General features: G+C 47.3%; 1 protein-coding gene and 1 long non-coding RNA gene across 13 annotated transcripts in view; one reads left to right on the plus strand and one right to left on the minus strand.

Moving 5' to 3' along the window:
- LOC105476218 (Fli-1 proto-oncogene, ETS transcription factor) overlaps positions 1-15,493 on the plus strand; it is a 125,742-nt gene that overhangs the window by 32,876 nt on the left and 77,373 nt on the right. The gene's annotated exons all lie outside the window — the stretch shown is intronic.
- The window catches only part of LOC105476216 (uncharacterized), a 54,784-nt gene that overhangs the window by 27,759 nt on the left and 11,532 nt on the right, over positions 1-15,493 (minus strand). For 3 of the 11 annotated variants that reach the window (XR_011611166.1, XR_011611173.1, XR_011611175.1), the window contains 3 exons: positions 3,916-4,094; positions 2,105-2,296; positions 1,676-1,813 (listed from right to left, as the gene is read on the minus strand). This is a non-coding gene — a long non-coding RNA (uncharacterized lncRNA). Of the gene's footprint in view, positions 1-1,675; positions 1,814-2,104; positions 2,297-3,915; positions 4,095-15,493 lie in introns of those variants that run through there. The other 8 variants (XR_011611171.1, XR_011611169.1, XR_011611174.1 and 5 more) reach the window with 6 other exon arrangements.

Here is a 15,493-nt window from a genome sequence, read left to right on the forward strand (position 1 = left end):
AACATTTCCACAAATTTTGTCATGGTTATTCTGGAGGCAGAGTTGAACCCTGTAATTATGGAGCTTTGGGACTCACTACACCCACAGTGGCCTGCCTGGATTGCAGTATGGAAGTGGGGAAGGCATTCTGGTGAAGAGTCCAGGCTTTGGAGACAGGCAGGACCCTGTTCAAATTCTAGCTCTGCTACTTCCGGCCATGTGACTGGACCTGTCAGTCTCAGTTTCCTCATCGGTTAGATAAAGAAAATAAACCAGTTCGTAACGTTGTGAGGACAAAATGGTCTGCGTGTGTATGTACTCTTTCTCCCCTTTTTCCTCGTGTGTGTGTGTGTGTGTGTGTGTGTGTAAAATCTGTGTTATTTATTTACTTATAGCTTGAATAAGTTCCCCTGGGAGTCTCAGGCTCTGATAGATGTGACATTGGGAAGTTGCTGAAATGCACCTAATAAGCTGTCAAACAGTGCATTACACAAACACAGCGAGAGCTCTGCATTCAGTGTAAGCTCTACAGGACTGGCACGATCTCTGGTGGACTCAAAGGACAAGGGAGACTTACAGCAGATTTTGGGAGCTGAATTACATTCATCCCATCTGCTCACGTTTCTGGGGCCTCCTTTGCTTTCCTGGGACAAGCAAGGGCAAGACGCTGGGCAGGTCGGTGCTGTGAGAAAGCAGGGTGCTCCAGCGGCATGGGGTCACCGGGCAAAATGGACAAGAGCTATGCAGGGCAAGGAAAAAGGGAGGAGATGGCGTCAGGGCCAGGGGAGACAAGGGACATGGAAATCCTGCTCAAGGCTGCTGAGAAACAGCACTAAGTTAGTAAGCCCATCCTGCAGGTGCTACTACCTTTTTTCTGTTTCTTGGCTTACTTTTTTTAAAAACTCATTAAATGCGTCGTCTAAGTTTTTTAAAATAATGATTTCAAAAGTGGCACTTCATCCTTGTATAAAATTTAAAACGTATAGAAAATTACAGAATAAGAATGTAAAAGCACCCATAGACTCACTATACAGAAAGCAGCCGATTCATATTTTGGTGCCCTTCCTTCTGGTCTTCATAATGCAAATATATAGACATATATGTATTTTTTTTATCTAGCCAGAATCATATTGCTTTATAACCTCCTTCTATTCTCTTTATATTAAATGACGGCCATGTTTCTGTATCATTAAATATTACACTATATCACTACTTCTGATGGAAGTACAGCAAACCACCAAACACAGAAGTCAAGTCCTGGGCTCTGAAATAGTAGATATTACTTTAGTTATGTGCAGCTTCTGGACCTGAGATGGCATTTTGTAACAGAGACAGCCTTATCTCTTTTGGATTTTCATAAAATCTTCAGTATAGGCTCTAAAAAGGAGCCCACATGAACTGCTGGAAAGACGATGTTTAAAAAGTCACAAAGTCCCCCTAGAATCATAAAACCAGAAACACTGGGGGGTGGGGAGGCCAAGCTGGGCCTTCGCTCACCTCCTTGTGCCTCTTAATGCAGCCCAGATGGAAGCCCGTCCAAGACCGGATTGCAGGCAAGCCCAGGGCCCGATCTGATAGCACAAAGACACCCACAACTCTGAATTTCCTGCTACCAGGAGGCCTCTTTTTGCATAGGCTGTTTGATTTACACATACGTGGAAAGCAGCCACTAATAATAGAAGGGTTGCCTCTTTTCTTCCGTTGTCAGACTCCATGGGCCCTGCTCAGCGACTCCCGCGTCTCCAAGCAGCTGTCTGCCACTCTTTCTGCCCCTCACAGCAACAGGGTCAGCCGGGCTCCTTGTAAGAAAGAGGCCAGGCCCTCTGCGCCTTCTCTGTGTGTGGCGGAGGTGGGGAAGGTGCTTTCTGAGGGTTTTGTCTGGCGAGCAAGCCGGACCTCTGTGCAACAGAAGCCCCCTCTGGCCACCCCTGGCCCTTCCCCCTACACCCAGTCAAGTTCTGCACAGCCAGTGTTTTCTCCTCCAGCCCCAGCTAACCTGAGCTTGCTCAACTAACCCAGAGAAGCTTCTGGAGAATCTGTCTTTGCCAACTAGGGGCTGGCAAGTTTGTGAGAGGGAATTAACTCTCTGTGAGCCCCTTAAGACTAGTAAGTATGTGGAGCTCACCCCTGCAGGATACCCCATAGAGAGCTGGAATGGTCAAGCCCTTCAGGAATGCCTTCTTCTGCTGCCTTGATTCACACGGTGCCATCCATTCAATCATTCATTCATTCCGCCAGCCTGTACTTGGTGCCTCCTATTCGCGGCATGGTATAGAATATAGGGATGGAATGGAAGCGAAGATAGACGAGCTCCCTGCTGTCACAGAAGAAACAAAGAATAAAAACAGAAGAAACTAGAATTGAAGAGTCTGTGGTGGGGATTGCAGGGGAGATGACTGTCAAGTTATAAAAGAGCACTAATGCTTTTTTGCTTTATGTTTGAAATTGTGACCCTGTTCTTAGCCTATCCCCAACCAGCCTCAAGCATGGTTCAGGCTCACAGTCCAGCCGCTGAGCTGCAGAGAGACCATCTCTTTATACAAGATCAATTATGGGCGCAAGAGCATGCCTGGCTCAAGCACACAGACCCACAGACCCTTGTGGTCAGGGAGTTCCTACATGAACCCAAACCTTTGGGGGCTGGGATGTTTACTCTTGGCACGCCGGGATTTCCTGTTTCTAAGAAAATGGGCCTAGATGCTCAGCTACATTAACCAAACAACATGTTGACACAAATGAATCTGAAGCTTGCCAGCTCCAGGCTCTCTAGAAGGTCAGGTTTGGGAATGAAGGCATTTGGGTGACTTTCCAAACTCTGAATCCCAAGCCCAATGACTCAGGCCAGGTGTTAATTGAAGGGATCTGCTTCCCTCCTCTTCCTGCCTAAGAAGGCCCCACTGAGTGGCTAGAGTCAGAGGCTCCCTGGTCATCCTTGAGTAGTGGGAATGTTTCTCCTGTTTGTCTGCAGCTGGTCTTAGATGGAGGCAGCCCAGGTAGTATGGTAGGATGCTCCAAAAGACCCACCCCGCAGAAGCCTCCGTCATGTGTCCATCTGCCTGAAATCCTCACCACGAGTTCACTCCTTTGAACTTCCAGGAGGCTCATGTAAAAATGTCAAAGTTACCCCCTGACATGACTTAACTGTACGACATTTGACACATGACTATATGACATTTACTGTATGAGCTGAGCCTAGCAAGGTCCTGGGAATATGGAAAACCTGAAAAATTTTGACAGGGTATCGAGGAGAGGAAGAAAGCAGAGGAAAAGCTGACAAGGTCAAGGGCTGCTTCTCAGAGAAGGGAGAAGGGCAGGAGGAGGATGTTCAGGCAAGGAGCAGAGCAGCCCGGAGATGCCAGTTTGGTGATTATGGACACCTTGGCTGCTTAGCCAGAGGTGGCCCTCATAATGCCATTCCTGCTGTGCCCACCACCCAGAGTGCCAGCAAACACTGCAGGATTTGCCTGCTCAGACTCCAGGCAATGCAGCTTCGTCTGCTGGGGAGAATCTTACCATTTTTAACCTATATTTGAACCAAGAGATTTGTGTGACTTCCACAGGTACCCTAAAACTTAAAGTATAGTTAAAAAAAAAAAAAAAGAGAGCAACAGAGAGAAAAAAAGAAAATATATTTGAACCTTACTTGCAATAAAAATCTCATAATATTAAAAAAAAACTTCCAAAAATGTATACATTATCAAAGATGTATTCTATAACAAAAATGACAGTCCTTGAGATGTGGCTGATTAATATCGCTAGATCAGGAGCTACTCAGATGAGGTAAAGTCCCCTTGGGAAAGTGCAGAGCCTGGGGAATGAGGGACGGAGGCCAGTGTGCAGAAAGGCCATGAGGAAACACCTCGTGCAGTCGTTCCCCTATCAAGCACTGGGCACCGCGGGGTGGGGGAGAATCCAAACAATCGGGAGGAAAAATACCCGTGTCCAAGCTGTTCAGGCTGCTGTAATGGAGTCCCATACGTGGGTGGCTTATCAACAGTGAATGTTTATCTCTCACCGTTCTGGAGGCCAGGAGTCTGAGATCAGAGTGCCAGCATGATCGGGTTCTAGTGAGGGCTGTCTTCCAGGGTGCAGACTGCTGACTCCTCACTGTGTATCTGTGTGGTAGAAACAGGACAAGCTAGCTCTCTTGGGTCCCTTTTATTAAGGGTACTAATCCCACTCTGAAGGCTCCGCCTCCATGATCAAATCACCCCCTGAAGATCCCACCTCCTATACCATCACATTGTCCACTAGGATTTAATGTATGAGTCTGGGGAGGGACACAAACACTCACTCCATAACAACATGACAGTTGGCACCATGGTACAATTAAAGAGAAGAGAGGAGCAAGTGGGGGCTCAGGCAGTGTAGGCGGGATGGAAGCTCCCTGTGGGCTTGGACTCATGTAGGAGGGCTTCATGGAGGAGGTACTTTGTGGTGCAGGAAGGCCCATCTCCATGGGTGTCTACATCTCCAGGTGATGAGTCAATGTCTTTGCAAACATCAGAAACCCAAGAAGCATGGTGAGCAGGAACGCTATGGGTAATCTTAGGAAATTTGTGCCAAAGAATGGAGACATTCCAGAAAATGAAACAAAAGAGATGCAGTCCTGGCGCCATATATGTGCTGAGCCCCATGAGGTAGTGATGTATGGGAAAGAAAGGGGAAGAAGGAGGATAGGTATAGGAAAACCCTGCTTGAGATTCCAGAAGTAGATCAATGGAATCCATTTGTTCTTTCATTACTGTAATCATCCTTTATTGAATACCTACTATTCTAGGCAGTGTGCAAAACTGAGAATGCAATTATGCATAAGACATGATCCCTGTCTTTGATGAATTATTTAAGATCTTCTGAAGGAAAGAGGTGTAAATGAACACTCACACTAAAAACAAGTGCTTTCATGGTGCTAGGTGCAAAACATCACAAAAACCCAACGGCAGGAGCAACCAACTCTACTGGAAAGACCCAAGAGTCAGGAACAGATTTATAGAGGAGGAACAACGGAGTCTATTTATTTATTATTATTATTTTTTGAGATGGAGTTTCACTCTTGTCACTCAGGTTGGAGTGTAGTGGCGTGATCTCGGCTCACTGTAACCTCCGCCTCCCAAGTTCAAGCAATTCTCCTGCCTCAGCCTCCTGAGTAGCTGGGATTACAGGTGCCCACCACCACACTGGGCTAAGTTGTTTGTATTTTTAGTTGGGCAGGCTGGTCTCGAACTCCTGACCTCAGGTGATCCGCCCGCCTTGGCCTCCCAAAGTGCTGGGACTACAGGTGGGAGCCACCGTGCCTGGCCTGGAGTTGATTTTGAACATGACTCAGAATTTACCAGAAAGGGGATTCCAGGGACAGGGACCAGCACGGAAAGGGTGTGAACATGGGATGGTGCCAGGCCAGTGAGAGTGCCACGGATATGGGGCAGCAGGTGAGGAGGCAGGACGCGGGTGAGCCCTGACCCCGGAAAGCCTATTGTGCCAGGCTATAGGGAATTTGGGTTTTCTGTTGTCAGTGACAGGAAAATCAGTGCAGGTTTCCAGAAGAGGGTGTGACAACTAACATTTTGTTCAATTCAGTTAAATAAGCACTTACAGAGTGCCTGCCATGTGCAGAACATTCACTGAGTATGGATGATACAAAGAAAAATCTATCCCAAGCTCTCCTGCTTACGCTGCCTGAGCCTCATGGGACCCCAAATAAGTTTGGTAAGGAATGAGTGGGGAGAAAGGGTGAGGAGAAACAAGAGCACACATCGTCTTGACGTGGAATCAAAATGGGTGCATGGTTCTAGGAGAGGCACGAAGGTTTATGGAGGTAGAGATTCCCAAAGTCCCAGATTTGTTTCCGCACTCTCAGGTCAAAGCAGGCCTTATTTAGGAGGCCTAGGCGTTCCTCATTTCCCTTCCTTGGTAATATCACGATGATTCTCTCTCCTCCCACAGGCAAAAAGTGTTTGATTAAGCCTGCAGAGAATGATGAGGTTCAGTAAGAATGCCAGCAAAGAGACGGCATAAAAGTCACCCAGAATAGGGCTGACAGCGTGGCCTCTTGAGGGCCCCCCATGCTCTGTCCAGGGGGAGGACGCTAGGCTGAGACTCTAGGTGTTCTCTTGGTTTAGATAAAAACTATAATTGACCACCACAAGTGCTAGTGGATGTGTGAGGGTGAGGGGAGAGCTGAAGATGAGTAGTTTGTTCTCATTTCAGTTTATTTTGGGCTCTTCTAGCCTCAAGTCTGTGTTCAGCTAAAGATATATGGCTGCATAGGCAAAGGGATCCATTAGGTAGGCCTGAATGTGATTCCTGCATAATTCTCAGAAACTCAATCAGGGTCTTCCTATATCTCCCGCTTCCTCCCCTTTCCCCTGCCTCCAACCTACACACGTTGGTGCATCCACATGCACACACATTCAAGCAGGACATAGGTGGCTGGCCGGTCCATGTCAGATCATAACCAAAAGTTCTGGGCCCTCACCACTCACCTGTCAGCCTCAGACAGCCAGGGACCCAGCATGGGAGACACACTTCATGAGAACTACCCTGACGCCCAAATGCCCACAAATGCCCACAAACCCTTAAGTGTGTCTAGGCGTCTTTCACCAACAGAAGCCTGACTGTAAGCAAGGACATTTGGAATGTAATAAATGATTTCTAAAATGATATCTCATCATCCCTCTCTTTCATTCTCTCTCTCTCTCTCTGTGTCTCTGTATGTGTGTGTGTGTGTGCATGTGTGTTTGTGTGTGTGTCTGAGTTGCCTCAGGGCTGGTGGTTTCAAAACTAGCAGCTGCAAACTTATGAAGGAAAAAAAAACCCAAACCACAAAACCCTGTCTTGTGAAAACTGTGTGCCAGTCTAAAAGTGGCAGTCCGTGCAGGAGAAAAAGCCTGTTAACGTTCAGGACAGAAGCAGGCAGTGTGAGATCACAGCTGGCTCTTGACAGTGAGGAGGAATTCAAATGTGTCCTGGGCATGGGGAGAGTAGGGGACAAGGACAAGGCAGAAGAGAAGCCAGAGGGGACTGAGGAGTCCAAATCCTGGCTGGCCAGGGGAGGCCTCTCCGGGATGGCTCCCTGCTTCAGCTGAGCTCTCTGAACAATTCAGCTTCCCAGATGCAAATCAGACCAGCTGCTACTATCACATTACTGGAGTCTTCTTCCAGAACACTCGAGGTCCGGTCTCCCTTCTCCATCCACTCAGAAGCTTCTGAAGCATGACTGGCAGGCATAAATCTCCCCCAACCCCCAGCTCAGCCTCCCTGCCCTCCTCCCCAGCTGACACCCACCCATGCTCCCCTGTGTGGGCTCACCTTTCAGAACACTCCAGATTACACATTAAGATGCTGCCCCAACCCAGCCCCAGACTCCTACTCCATGGCTAGTTTCAACCTACAACTCAATCCAGGGGCACAGGGGGCTGGGGGTACAACCGGGAAGCCCAAGGGAAGACCCACTTGCAGAGAATGAGGTCCCTGCCTGGCCCCAAGACTGGACAGAGGAAATCCTCAGAGGTGTCATCAAAGCTGAAGGCTGGAGAAGGAGAGTTCTTGGAGGAACACTAACCGGCCTGGCTATTTCTCCTGCCACCCCTACCCCGCCTAAGCTCCACACCAATGGCCTCTTTGGCCGGAACAAAGTGGATACTTGAGTCACTTGGCTAGAGAGTTGGGCAGTACCCTTTTTTAGATAGGAAGGGCAGGTTATCCATAGGCCCACAGACAGAGACAGAGGAGGCCAAGCCCCAGAGGCCACAGTGGAACAAGCGTCTTAGGGTGCTTTGCCCATAGGTGCAGCTTAATGAAGGACAGCCAGAGGACACGGTTGTAAAAACAGGGCAGCAGAAATCTAGTGTGAACATTATAAGTATTTGAGGAGAAGCAAAGTTAGTGAAGTGATCAAAACTGAATGGGGTTAATGACAGAATGCTTCAAGGAGGAAGTTAAGTTCTGAGTAGAGTTTGAAGGAGGGGAGGGACAACGGCTGGGGCAGAGGGGGGAAGAGGAAGTGTGTTCGCAGGGGAGGGTGCTGTGTCTTTGGGAAGGGCACTACTGATTGCATGGTGGCCCTGGGAGCTGTGCCACTCTTGAAGGTCCTGTCTGGAGTTAATATTTGGATATATTTTCAAAGAGGGAGAATCCTCTTCTGTACTAATAATTGGCATGTCTGTAGTTGATAGAATGTAGATTTTGGAAGGAGCACACTCTGGAATCAGATCTGAGTTCAGATCTTAGCTCTGCCACTTATAAGCTGGGTAACCTCCCAAGCCTCACCTTCCTGAACTATAAAATGAGGAAATTATTTCATAAGGCTATGGTGAGAATGAAATGAGATAACTTACGCAAAGTCCTTAGTTCCGTACTTGGCAAACAGTAGCTCCTAAATCAATAATGGCTAGTATTATGTATATACTTTATAGCTGATGGATTAGAAAGGCAGCCACAGCAAGCCACTTTAAGTCCTCAAGAGGAAGCATGTGAGGAGTTGGGTGGTCTAGATGCTGATCTCAGCAAGTCAGGTCCTGTTTCAACCTTTCCATGAGATGCAGGCGGCCAGGACCTGGACAGAGCCCAAGAGCCAGGTCTAGAGTAATGGTTGTGGAAAGGGTTGATGTATCAGCTTCAAAGGCTGACTTGCTGCAGCCCAAGACCTTGGTACATAGATTTGAGTCCCATCTGATTGAGAAGCAGGTACATTCAGTCACATGTGCTCATAAACACTTAACAACTGGCTCTCCAGGTTTGTGTAATTTGCACCGATTTCATGGTGCCCAGCCTCAAGCTCCAACTGGGCATGCAGTTGGGAAGACACGCACGCAACTGTCTCTCAGGAACCTCACGAGCCAGTTCCAGCACACCGCTGCATCCAGCCACCCTGTCCCACAGCCACAGCCCATCTCAGAGCAAAAGAGGCACCCGTCCTCTATGTCTGGCCTAGCTCTGTCTAAGTGGAGAGGTAAGGAGTTGAACGGGACAGAAGATCAGGCATTCCTGCTCTCTTCTCTGTCCCACACCGGCCAGAAGTAAAGCTTCCCTCCCTGACCCACTTCCCCTCAGGCCAGTTCCATATTGACTAGCAAGTTCATTTTCCTCACAAGCTGAAACAAAACAAAACACAAAATATGGCCCTCTGTCTTGGGCCTTCAGCAGAGCAGCTCTGCTTGAAGAGGAACCGCAAGGTGCAGCCCCAAATGCTGCGGAGTCTGACAGTGCGACAGGCCGGGGACTAACGCTGTCTCCATCCAGCTCACCACGCGGGTGGAGCGGCCAGGACATGGGCATGCCTTGGCATAGACAGTGCACTTCCGGATTCCCTCTGGGAGGCAGCAGGAAGAGTCTGGCTTCATCCTTAATGAATTATCTGGCAGAGGCTGTCACAAAACCATGGGACGCTAGAGCCAAAAAGTGCGTAGTAATCACCCGTGTGTCCCTTTGTTGCACAATGAGGGTGCTGCGGCAGAGGCTGCACCTCTTAGCTGTGTCACCTCTGGAGCTGGACCACCCTCTCTGGCCTGCTGCTGGTGGTGCACCTGTGTGTTGATGCTTGGACACTTTTTGAACAACATTTCTTCCATAATTGCAGTGGCCCCTGTGAGTAAAAGCTCCCTCAGGCAGGTTCTCTGCCTTCTCTTTCTTGCCCATTTCCCTCGGGCACCCAGTACGCCTGAGCGTCCTTGGGACCAGAGCCACTCCTGTTTTGCAGTAAGGGAAGCCATCCAAGGAGCAGAGTCAAGGCAAACGTTCCAGTGCATTCTGTATTGGGATTCTTCCCTTTACGAACAGAAATTCTCATTTGCACTCCCCATTTGCCCTGGTGGGCATCCCAGCTGTACCTGAATATCAGGTAAACCTGCCTTGGCTACGTCAAGTCCAGGGCTGTGATGAACCATCTAGAACTAGCCACATTCAATTAGTCCCCTAGCCAAGGGTGGGGTGAAGGAAATGAGAGGAACCTACAACTTTCTGCAACCTCTACTCCAACCACCAGAGACACACCCTTCTGCCTGTTCTTCTTCGACTCAAGGAGTTGAGAACCACTTTGGGTCTACACAGAGGTGACACAGCTGCCCGTGTCTGCCTCGGTTTAGAAAGAGCTGGCTGAGTTCCTGCATGAATCCAAAAGCCAGGACAGTCATTTGAGTTTCAGCGGCAGGGAGTCTTCCACTGGGCACCTCCACTTTGTAACTGGGTGTGTACGAGGGCAATACAAAGGACTCCCAGCCCGGCTCTGCCCAGGGACTTCGTCATGCTCCGTGGTTCAAAGAAAAAAGGTAGGGGGAGAGATGAATGGAGTGAGAGCAGGTGAGCTTACTGTATTTCTCAACCATGAGCCCAGGTTCGCATTTCAGGTGCCCTGATTTATCTCACAGGTGGGAGGGAAGAACTGCTGGCAACCCTTCTCTCAGAGCTCTGAGTTTTGGAACAGGATTTCCTCTGCAAGTTGTCAAAGATCAGATAAAAGTCTTAATCTCAGGCACACACAGCCACAGGCTTTGGCCTCTGCCACTGTGTGCTCAGCTTTCAGTGATGAGACTGAACAATGGTTGGCGATGCTGTGCATTTGAAGAGGTGGGACAAGAAAAGGATCAGAGTGGAGGCCTGTGAGGCACATGGCGCTGCCCATGGGAAATATGAGTGCAGCAAGCGGGCTCCAGAATGAACTCAGGACTCAGGACAACTGAGGCCCCCTTTTGTTCCTTTTGGTGTCCTCGTACCAGGCGTCATGTACACTAAATGAATGCACATACCTGTCACCTTTTTTAAAAGGATGGCAGCCAGATCATTCACCTCTGCTTCCCCATTCCAAGAGCCCGGTTCTTGGGAACCAGGCGGGAAGAGCGTGTCCCGGGTACTGGCTGGTGGAACTGTGGAGATGGGAAACATCTTGGCCTTGTTCTCCAGAATGGTTTTTGCTAAAGAGATGCTTATTTTTTCAAAATGCATTCTATAACTTTAATGCCTTTTCAGAATAGAAGAACTGCAAATTTTAGCCACCACGTTGATTAAGTGACACTGTGTTAGGGAGTGCTCTGAAGAAACTATGTTCACCTGGCACTTGACCTTGAACCATTTCTAATATCAGAATACAAAGTTCATTCACGTTGCCAGAGCCAGCCAGCTGAGTTAGCACGGGAAGTTTCAGGAAACAGAAAAGTCAAAAATCTTGAAGTCTGGATTCTTTCTCCTCTCAAGTCCTCCTCTGATTCGTATATTATTACCACTTTGACTACGCCTACCTTGTATTGTGCATTTGTTAAGTGTGTACTGTGTTAAAAACTTTACTTATACTCTCTCATTCCATCCTCACAACCCTATCATACAGAAGAAAACTGGAATCTCAAAGAGGTTTCCTAATTGGCCAAGGCCACCCAGCCTGCGTGTGTAGGCCACGTGTTTACACTCACCTTTGTGGGCCAGCATCTCAGTAGCTGTGCTGCTCATCCTATTCATTTCCGTGCTTACTCAATAGGGGAAAGAGCTGGATATGGAGCAAATCGCTGTCACTTAAGTCAGGCCCAGTATCAAGAATATACATTCTGTTCTAGAATGCTGATAAATCCACTGGCAGGCCCAGAAGGTCGCTTCCAAAGCAGTAAAGAAGTGCTCTGGAACAGAGACATGTTTTCACTTCTTTTTGAAGGCTTCCCTTTGAGAACAAAGGTGATCTGTGGTGCTGGGCCCTTCAAGCCCTGACACCCACTCCTTTTGTCTCTGCCTCTTGGGATCTTAGGGGAGCTACACCAAGGGCTATGTGATGGATACACCGTGAAGGGATGTATTTATTTATTTGCCAGGGAAATGTATTAGGGAGAAGCAAACACTAATCAATGATGTTCAGGGGAAACTCAATGTATGGAATGAATGGTTTTCCCAGATGGGCTGTATTTAGAGACTCACAGAAATCCTGTGTGTTTCCATTGCCATTTCCCATCCTTTTTTAGCCTTCACTGAATGTGTCTGGAAATCTTTTGCAAAAGAAAAGGCACCAGTCTGTTTGCCTTGAAAATGAAGAAACCAAAAGGTGTAACATCCTTCTTCCTTCTCAGGTGGAATGGTTAATTTTACAAGTGCCTCGGGAGGTCCTGAGGAAAAGGCACATGCCATCACGTCCTCTCTCAGTGAAAAAGTTCATAATAATCTGTGCAAAACAGCACCTTTGGATAAGTTCAGTGTGGCTATATATAGACGCTTGGCCGTTTCCTGTTGCTGTTGCAGCTTGCACAGGTTTGAAGGTAGGGTGAGGCTGTGACCATAAGCCACATGGTGACATGTACATTAGCCATGCCCTCTGCTTCCTGTGCTGCTTATGACCTGGGCTGGACGAACCCCAGCACTGCTCAGGGGCAGGGAGCCCTTAGGAACCTAAATGTGGGGGTTGGTGAGTTTGCTGTCATCTTTTCTGAGCACAGGTTGCCTGGCTGCAGATAGATGGTGCAAAACACACCAGCGAGCCAGTGTGCTTGTCTAACGGTCTGCTTGTGTAACTTTTGCACCACAAAATAAGAGGTCAAGTATGAAAGGGTGGTTAACAAATTGAGCAGAGCAGCCCTTTTTTTTTTTTTTCTGTTAAAGGGGCCGTGTCAGCAAAAAACAAAAAAACAAAAAGCAAACAAAAACAGCAACAACAACAACAGCAAAACACCTTCCTGAGTGAACTGCATGAAAAATCATTTGGCAAAACCCAAAGTTCACAGCCACGTGCAGAAAAGCCATCATGCTAGAAATAGTCGTCATGATTTGACCTCAGAACTGTCTCTTATTTTAAGATTTCAAAATGCTTAAGTAGATTGGGCGCAGTGGCTCATGCCTATAATCCCAGCACTTTGGGAGGCAGAGGCGGGCAAATCACTTGAGGTCAGAAGTTCGAGATCAGCCTGGGCAACATGGCAAAACCTCATCTCTAATAAAAATACAAAAATTAACTGAGCGTGGTGGCACATGCCTGTAATCCCAGATACTTGGGAGGCTGAGGCAGGAGAATCGCTTCAAACTGGGAGGCGGATGTTGCGGTGAGCTGAGATTGTGCCATTGTGCTTCAGCCTGGTGGATAAAGCAAGACTCCATCTCAAAAAAAAAAAAAAAAAAAAAAAAGAAAGAAAGAAAGAAAGAAAGAAAAGAAAAGAAAAGAAAATTGCTTAACTAGACATCTCATGCAATTTTCAAGAGATGAGTGGCAAATGTGACTCCAGCTTTACTAAACAGTGAAATAAATTAAGGCACCAAAATGTGCCGAGCCTTGTCTAAAAACCTATAGCAGGAGAAGAGACAAGAAAAAAATTCCACTGGTTCCCTTCTTTCTCCATCCATTCAGCCAATCACTACCAGATTATTCTCCAGCTCTCTTCCCCGTTTCTCGTCTGGGATATCTAAGGTAGAACCATGCATGTTAAAAAAGCTTTTCAGGAAATTCTGATGGGCAGACAGAACCAATGTGAGTCTATGTAATTTTGACTGTCATGTTCTATTCGGGCTGCAAAATAAAAACTTGGAAAGTCTTTCATGTGACAAATAGTTTTGGAGTGCATACTCTCTGCCAGGCATTGTGCTAAGTCCTTGGGTACACAGGCGAACAAAACAGATGAAGACCCTGCCTCCATTGAGTGTAGTCCAACAGGAGAGCAACAGGAATCACACTTTTGCATAGGTGAATATCTAATTATAAATGTAGTACGTATTATGAAGAAAAACTAGAGTGTTCTGAGAAAGACGTTAAGGCTGGATAGATACAAGCCTGGGATTGGAGAAGTCAAGGAAAGCCCCAGTTTTTTACATGACATTTACACAAAAATGATTAAGACAGGAGGAATATGCTTCGTTGCTTCCAACACATAACCAAAGCAAGTTATGATTCTAAAAATCAACTAGTTACCAAAAAAGAAAGAAAAAAATAAATGATCTCTTGGGCTTGGCATGCCCTTGTTTTGCCCAGAGAAGCACACTTCCTTTTTACAATTGTTTGGGAGGTTTGTGGCGGAGGAAGAGAGGAAAAATCAGATCTAGAGAAGCAGAGTCCTTCAGCGACTTGCAATAGCGGCTCTTACTAAAGCATCTCATTACTTCTCAAATGTGTCCAAGGGATGCTCAAAGCTGCTTTCTCAAAACAGGATTCTGTGTTCAAATGAGTGTGGGAAATTAAAAGGAACTTAAACGAGTCTCTTTGCATCAGGACTTATCAGAGCCTTGAGTATGCTAATGGAGATCCTGAAGCTCCAAGGGAAAGTGTGGCACAATGCAGTCTGCAGCATTTTCCAATCAAATTTGATGGCAAGAGATTTTGTTTTCACTGAGTACCTAACTCAGTGGCTCTGAAGCTTACATCTGCACAAAATTCCCTTGGGGAGTGTATAGAATGCTGATTCCTCGGTTCCAGCTGCAGAGATTCTAATTCATTGGATCTGGAATGGTCCCGGGAATCTTCATTTTTAACAGCACTTCAAGTGATTTTGAGGCAGCAAGTCCAGGATCCATACTATGACAAAAACTAGTGGGATCAGTGTCCTGCTAGTGTCCCAGAAGCATCTCAGTAGCTCTACGCACTTCCGCCATTCGCGCTTTCTCGGCTTCCCCTCACTCTTTAGAACCTGGCTGATGCTGAGTGAACATGGTCAAGTTAGTGGGCCAGAGTAGATAAAAATAATGGAAATATGCAAAGTGAGTCACAGCAAATCCAACCATGGTCTAGAATTTGTTGGGTGTCACAGGTCAAGCTACAAAGACCACATTTGCCATTTGGACTCAGTTGGCAGGAACGTTATGCATGTGTGACGTAAGACGCTGTGCGCTGAAAGTCCCTGAAGCTGTGCAGATACTGGATCCAGCAGAAGTTTTCTCTGTTGTGCCCGTCTGCCTTTGTCTAATTAGCCAAGGGTTACTTTGGCTGCCTCCCTTCCTTTCACATGGAACAAAGGTACCCAGAGAGGTACATGTTGATGCATTCATATGCAGAGAAGTTCTTGTCTTTCTCTTTCTCTCTCTCTCTCAAGTCATTGCTTAGCAAGGAGTCAGCTCCCACATGCTCCTCCTATCTGGGTTGCAATCGGTGCAGTGAGGAGAGGAGTGACAGAGCACATGATTATGACCGGGGCTTGCTGCTGAGCTGCAGGGGTTCAGATGACTGCTACCTGTGCAATGGCAGCTTCCCCGGAGCACCCAGGGGCTCCAAGGCCACAGACAGAAAATACCTTTGCTACCACATGCTGAAAAAAATCCCCAAAACCATTTGCCAAAGATTTGACTTGGTTAAAAGCGAGGTGGAGAGGGGTGGTTAAAGAGGGGAAGCTATAGAAAGGAAAACGCAAGAAAAAAGTGTTTTGCATATTAAACAGCCCTGCTTTGTCCTCCAGTTCAGCCAAAACGTTTAGAGGAGGCTGTGCTGTCCATGGCCACACTGCTCTGAACGTGCCTCATCTGGTCTTGGAAGCTAAGCAGGATCAGGCTTAGTACTCAGATGGAAGAAGGCTATTCTTGTGCATGTGCAGAGACCAAGATCATAGGGAAAAGCATGTCTACGGTTGGGTTT

The sequence above is a fragment of the Macaca nemestrina genome, chromosome 12, assembly GCF_043159975.1.
Source record: "Macaca nemestrina isolate mMacNem1 chromosome 12, mMacNem.hap1, whole genome shotgun sequence".
Taxonomy (NCBI): domain Eukaryota; kingdom Metazoa; phylum Chordata; class Mammalia; order Primates; family Cercopithecidae; genus Macaca; species Macaca nemestrina.